The sequence below is a fragment of the Lepidochelys kempii genome, chromosome 3 (assembly GCF_965140285.1).
Source record: "Lepidochelys kempii isolate rLepKem1 chromosome 3, rLepKem1.hap1, whole genome shotgun sequence".
Classification (NCBI taxonomy): domain Eukaryota; kingdom Metazoa; phylum Chordata; order Testudines; family Cheloniidae; genus Lepidochelys; species Lepidochelys kempii.
The window spans coordinates 112,975,083-112,982,512 of NC_136382.1; the positions used below are offsets into that span (position 1 = coordinate 112,975,083).

General features: G+C 42.0%; 1 pseudogene; it reads right to left on the reverse strand.

Annotated features, from left to right (window-relative positions):
* Positions 1 to 681: 681 nt before the first annotated feature.
* Positions 682 to 2,837, reverse strand: LOC140908799 (protein FAM200B-like; annotated as a pseudogene).
* Between the last annotated feature and the right edge of the window lie 4,593 nt (positions 2,838 to 7,430).

Below are 7,430 nucleotides of genomic sequence, written 5' to 3' on the forward strand. Positions count from 1 at the left end.
AGAAGTAATTCTACTCCACACTGATTAGGCCTCAACTGGAGTATTGTGTCCAGTTCTGGGTCCCACGTTTCAGGAAAGATGTGGACAAATTGGAGAAAGTCCAGAGAAGAGCAACAAAATGATTAAAGGTCTAGAAAACATGACCTCTGAGGGAAGATTGAAAAAATTGGGTTTGTTTAGTCTGGAAAAGAGAAGACTGAGAGGAGACATGATAACAGTTTTCAAGTACATAAAAGGTTGTTACAAGGAGGAGGGAGAAAAATTGTTGTTCTTAACTGCTGAGGATAGGACAAGAAGCAATGGACTTAAATTGCATCAGGGGAGGTTTAGGTTGGACATTAGGAAAAACTTCCAAACTCTCAGGGTGGTTTAGCACTGGAATAAATTGCCTAGGGAGGTTGTGGAATCTCCATCATTGGAGATTTTAAAGAGAAGGTTAGACAAACACTCTCAGGGTTGGTCTACATCAGTGGTTTTCAAACTTTTTTTCTCGCAACCCAGGTGAAGAAAATTGTTGATGCCCATGACCCAGAATAATTATATCTTTTGACTAGAGTGTCCATAAAATCGTAATAACGCAATACATTCCAGTTTAACTCATTTTATGTAACTAACACTAGACAAAGCCATTACTTTTAAACAAAACACTATATAAAGGTGGTCAGGTTGAGTTTCACTTTCTTAATGTGACTGGTGGGCCTGTTTGTTCCTCAGGATCTCATTCCAGTCAAGATCACAGGATGAAAGAGCTACCCGCATATCAGGTACACAGCTCAGTCAGTTTCTTTCTTTGGTTTTTAATCCTGTCAAAGTTGAAAATCTAACTGCACGCATTTAGGTTGTTGTGAAAGGCAGTAGCAAGAGCACACTTACTTTACTTAGCAGTGGGTATTCTTCGAAACACTGATCCAAAATGACGACAAGTTTATTGACTTGTGCCGTATTTTCAGAGTGTTATCACAGGTGAGACGCAGCAGATCCTTCTTTTGCTCAGGTGCCAGATTTAGCTCCATTTGTTGCCTCAGGGTTTTTGAAAGCAAAAGGATCTTTCACCCAGCATTTTTCATTCAAATATTCAAATTCCTTTATTGGGAAATAGTGACTAAAACTGTCAGAGCAGCGAGATGTAACTGTATGATAGTTTTCATTTCATTCACATTTTCCTTACTAGTGGTATTCTCCTCAATGTGTTGTAACAGTGTTGGGAACATGTAGTAGCCGGGCTGATTACTTTTCAAACATGCTTGCCACAGTGCCAATGACTTTTGAATTACCTGTATCTCTTCACAACGTCGAAACAAATCATTGCATCTTCCTTGTAACTTCAAGTTTAGTTCATTTAAAAATCGAGACAATGTCAGCAAGGTATGGCAACTTTATTAACCAACTGTCATCGTCAAACAAAGTTGCCATGGTAGACGGTTTCACCACCAAAAAACCATGAATCTCGTTGCTGAGTTCATACACCCTGGTAAGCACTCTGCTCTGCGACAGCCACCTTACTTCAGTGTGAAACAAATACATGTGTTCTGCTCCCGTGTCTGAGCATAACACTTCAAAAAGCCTGCTATGAAGTGAGCTCCCTTTAATGAAGTTTACAATTTTAGGGAGAGGGATAGCTCAGTGGTTTGAGCATTGGCCTGCTAAACCCAGGGTTGTGAGTTCAATCATTGAGGGGGCCATTTAGGGATCTGGGGCAAAAATTGGGGATTGGTCCTGCTTTGAGCAGGGGGTTGGACTAGATGACCTCCTGAGGTCCCTTCCACCTCTGATATTCTATGATTCTATGAATTTTGACTGGTTCCTTCAGTTCAGCCATAAGATCAGGAGGAATACCCCGGACGCCAAAGCTTCACGGTGAATGAAGCAGTGATTCCAAACAATGTCATTGTCAGCTGCCTCACAGATTTTTTTCACAACTCCACTGTTTTTCTGGTCATATTTGCTGCACCGTCACTCGTTATTCCTTTGCAGTTACCCCATTCCAGTTTGTATTTTCCGCTACGCAGTCACTCTGTGTGTTAATTATCTATGCCCCCTTTGTATTTGTTGGTAGGGTCAGACAACACAGCAAATCCTCCTTACAATCATCTTACATACATACCTCACATAAACTAACAGCGTTGTGCAATCTGAAATATCAGTACTTTCGTCAAATTGTATAGCAAAATCCCCGACTGACTGTAACTGCACTACAGGTTGAGCTTCCAAATTCTCTGCAATATCATACATTCACCGAGACACTGTGTTATCACTGAGAGGAATACTTTTCAATTTTTCAGCGAACTTCTCATCAAAAATTGTCCTCTCCATATCCACAGATGCTGGAAGAATAACTTTTTCAGCAACTGTATGGGCCATTTTCTCTTCTTCCACACGATATGCAACCAAACATGATGCCAGTTGTGCTTTATCGTTCAAGGTGATTGACTGGCTGAGAACCTGACCTGATAAGTTAAGTTCCCGTTGCTTCCTTTGAAAATAGTCCAATGGTTTATCCATGAGTTCTGAATGTTTTGTTTCTAAATGTCTCTTCAACTTTGGCGGCTTTAAATTCTTGTTTGCAAGCACTTGTTTACAAACAACACATTGAGGCTTTAGTTCTTGGTTTGCTTCAGCACAATTGATGAAACCATATTTCAAGAAAATCAACACTACTGCCTTGGCCACGATTTTTTCTTTTTAGTTGGCTGTTCAGATGAGATGGAAGCAGCCTGTTCATTTTTACTGCCAGAATTTTCTGTTGTGCCTGGTGTACTTACACTTTCCCTTGCAGATGTTGATGGATTTGTTGGTTGTGTTTCCGAACTTCTTTTTCTTATTAGAAAATGATCCATATTTTCCAGTTCTTGGGGATTTATCAAAAATCATGCAAAAATCTTAGTCTCCACACAGCAGTGGGTGGATTGGAAAAGCAATTTAGCTTACCTCCGGCGGCTCCTAGTTAGCAGTGCAGCGTGGGTGCTAAACCTTATCATAAATCCTTTTTAAAAATCTTCTCTACAAAAGAAGAGAAGGGTGGAAGCTATCTATCTGCATGCATGACTATTGTGGGGCAGATCCTCACCTAGCGTAAATTGACATTGCTCCATTGAGTTAGGATTTATGTCAGCTGAGATTCTTGCCCACGTATTGGGTCTACAAATAAATGCCCACACAAATAGCTAATTAAGGACACAACTAGCTTTTTGCATAAAGGTAGGATTTTCAAGAGCACCTAAATAACTTAGGAGCACAAGTCCTACTGATCTTCAATGGGGGCTGTGTTTCTAAGGCACGGACAATTATGAATACCTCCTTTCTAAGTCACTTTGATGTATATCACAATAACTGAGCATTCAATCAGCAGGACACTTTTATTGCAGTATTTATTGAATGAATTTGAGCTTCCAACTTTAAAATTTGACCCAGACAGTAGGGAGTATGGACAAGTTGATTTGATTAATGTAAGAACTCTTACAAATCTTCATGATTGGATTTCTAGTTAGCATACATGGCATGATGTGCTTTGTTCATTTCTACTCTGACTTTCATATTAATAATAATACTTTGCACTTACATGGTGCCTCTTCATCCAAGAATCCATTGCTTTACAAACTTTAATCAATTGAACCTCTCTCTCAAAACACATGGGACATTAACTAAGGGCTTGTCAGCTAAGAGTGATTGTGAAAGGAGGTGTGGGGAGGAGAGTTTAAGAGTGGGAGGATTCAGAGCTCTGTTTTAGCCCCTTTGAGTTTGAGCTGATGGCCAGACATCCTCAAGATAAGAAGATGTCTGAGGAGATTTTAATTTGGACAGAAAGGAGACAGGTCTGGAATAGTGAGGAGATCAGAATATGAATCTTGAAAACTTCACCACCTGGTTGAAGTACAGCATTTTGACAAGGTAATAGGTACCAGTATGAAGCAGTGTGCTTTGGAATTAGATTACAGTATAGTTTACACAACAAATGTAGCTTCCCTTTCTGCCACCATTCAGGTCAAACTCAGTGGCTCAAATGCTAGCAGAAAGTGAACACAAAAGAGGCAGAAGCCATGCCAGTTCATTGAAATATCTGAATGCATGTTGCTCTGCTTACCTAGCTGTCCATGCTGCTTTTCAGACTCAAACCAGCAGAGCTCAGGGTTCCTATCCTAACTAAGGTTTCAGTGGTCCACCCTACTATCAACCTCAGCCTGAACCAGTCCACACAAGATCCACTTCCTAGACACTACAGTGCTAATAAGCGGTGGTCACATAAACACCACCCTATACCGGAAACCTACTGACCGCTATACTTACCTACATGCCTCCAGCTTTCATCCAGACCACATCACACAATCCATTGTCTATAGCCAAGCTCTAAGATACAACAGCTTTGCTCCAATCCCTCAGACAGAGACAAACACCTACAAGATCTCTATCAAGCGTTCTTAAAACTGCAATAGCCACGTGGTGAAGAAACAGATTGACAGAGCCAGAAGGGTACCAAGAAGTCACCTACTACAAGACAGGCCCAACAAAGAAAGTAACAGAACGCCACTAGCCGTCACCTACAGCCCCCAACTAAAACCTCTCCAGCGCATCATCAAAGATCTACAACCTATTCTGAAGGACGACCCATCACTCTCACAGACTTGGGGAGACAGGCCAGTCCTTGCTTACAGACAGCCCCCCAACCTGAAGCAAATACTCACCAGCAACTACACACCACACAACAAAAACACCAACCCAGGGACCAAACCCTGCTACAAGCCCCAGTGCTAACTCTGTCCACATATCTATTCAAGGGACACCATCATAGGACCTAACCACATCAACCACACCATCCGGGGCTCATTCCCCTGCACATCTACCAATGTGATACATGCCATCATGTGCCAGCAATGCCCCTCTGCCATGTACATTGGCCAAACCAGTCTCTATGCAAAAGAATAAATGGACACAAATCTGACATCAGGAATCATAACATTTAAAAACCAGTAGGAGGACACTTCAGTCTCTCTGGTCACTCAATAACAGACCTCAAAGTAGCAATTCTTCAACAAAAAAACTTAAAAAACAGACTCCAATGTGAAGCTGCAGAACTGGAATTAATTTTCAAACTAGATACCATCAGATTAGGCCTGAGTAAAGACTTGGAAGTGGTTGGGTCATTACAAAACCTAAACTTAATTTCCCCAATACTAATTTCTCCCTACTGTTACTCACAACTTCTTGTCAACTGTCTGTAATGGGCCACTCTCTTACCACTTCAAAAGTTATTTCTTTTCCCTTGGTATCCTGCTGTTAATTGATTTATCTCGTTAGACTGACCTAACACTTGGTAAAGCAACCCACATCCTTTCATGTATTTATACCTGCTCCTGTATCTTTTACTTCATACATCTGATGAAGTGGGTTCTAGACCACGAAAGTTTATGCCCAAATAAATTTGTTAGTCTCTAAGGTGCCACAAAGACTCCTCGTTTTTTTTATCCTAACTCAGAATTACCAGAGTCAGAGGAGAACCACAGGGCCTGATTTCTCACTCCCTTGCAACTTGGATATTCATTGGCACCTGTGCAAAGTGGGGAATACAGACTTCGACTGCATTTTACACCTACCTTGCACTCATTTTCTGCAAGTGTAGAAACTACTCAGGATGCAAATTGCGAAGTAGCAGAAAAGCAGGCTTGCATTGTTACTTTGACACCTGCAGTTAATTATTTTCACAGGTTTGCAGTTGGAGAGCAATTATGAAACAGACTGTCTCTCTTCTAATGTAAGCAAGGTATATGTGCATCTGTCCATGGTATCCATGGTATCTAAGCACCAAACACAGAAATTAAGATCTGCAGAGATGTGCACAATATCTGCTTTCCAATCTAGGCAGAGGCACGCAAGTGGCTCAGTGCAGCTCTTGCTCACAGGCACCGCCCCTGCCCCCAGCTCCCATTGGTGGGAAACCGGCCAATGGGCGTGCGGAGCTGGTGCTCGGGCTGGGGGCAGCGCGCAGAGCCCCATGGCCCCCCTGCCTAGAAGCTGGACCCGCTGCTGACTGCCTCCGGGACACAGTGCGGTGTTCGAAAAGGTAGGCACTAACCTGCCTTAGCTGGGCAGCACTGCCGATGGAACCCTTAACGTCCCGGTCGGCGGTGCTGACCAGAGCCGCTAGGGTCTCTGGCTGTTGGGGAGGGGGGAGGAGCGAGAGCATGGCAGGCTCAGGGGAGGGAGGGGAAAGGGTGGAGTGGGGGCAGGGCCTGTGGCAGAGCCAGGGGTTGAGCAGTGAGCATTCCCCGGCACATTAGAAAGTTGGCGCCTGTAGCTCCAGCCCTGGAGTCGGTGCCTTTACAAGGAGCCGCTTATTAACTTCTGAAGAGCCGCATGTGACTCCGAGCCACAGGTTGGCCACCTCTGCACTAGAGCAATGTTTGAGCAGTTTGTCACTAAAATATTGAGAGTATTTTATTCTTCCCATCCATTTTTGGGTAACACTCTTTAATATGATGTAAAAATACACCTGAAGGCTAACACAAGTCTCTGTTTTGTGTCTTTTACTTTCTTGTTTTTATCATACCAGATCCTTTTCTAATTTTTCCTCTTCTATCAGTTTAAAATTTTAAATGATTATATTTCATAAAGGTACATAGTTTTGTATAAGTTTCTTTTATGACAGCATGTTCTTATTATGACTTCAATATTGGACAATAAGAAGAATGTAAATACCTGTGGATTACATATATAATATGATTTTGTGACGTATGGATACCAGTGGTAAACTGTAGCTCATGCAAAAGAGGGAGCTGTAATTCATGTGACATTATTCAGACAGCATAATTCAAGGATGAAGCATCACATTCCATCTACAGGACTGTCTACAAATGTTAAATGATAATATATGCATGATATAAGACATTTAGAAACTTTGCAAATAGCTTGGATTTAAGTTGCTCTGAAGGCATTTGAAATGCAGTTGCTCTGGCAGCATCTTGAATGGAAGCTGCTGTAGCATCTGCATCGGGGAAACAAATTTTCTTTGGTGTCTGAGAAAAATGCTGCAACAGAGATATGAACAAGAAGAGTGATCAACTTATTCCTTTGCCACTCTCAACATTTAAATACAAATACTATTATCCCTTGTGATATGATTTACAGTAGCTTCGTAATTATTCTGGGTTGTTGTGGTGGGGGAAGAGACACAAAAATCTTAGTTTGAGTAATCCCACAAAAGTTCAAAACTTCCCCCCCCCTTATTTCAACCTTTCCTTGACATTGAATGCCCTCCTCAACGAGACTCCACACCCAACTCAACCTGGGGCTCATTCTGTCTTCCTACAGTAGTCTTTTGGATGCATCTGTCATCCCAGGTCTTCTCGTAAACTGTGCATCCTTTGGGGAATCCATCACTTGAGTAGCAGCTACACTTTATTGGTTTGAGACGGTCTCAAAAACAAATAAATCTGAGT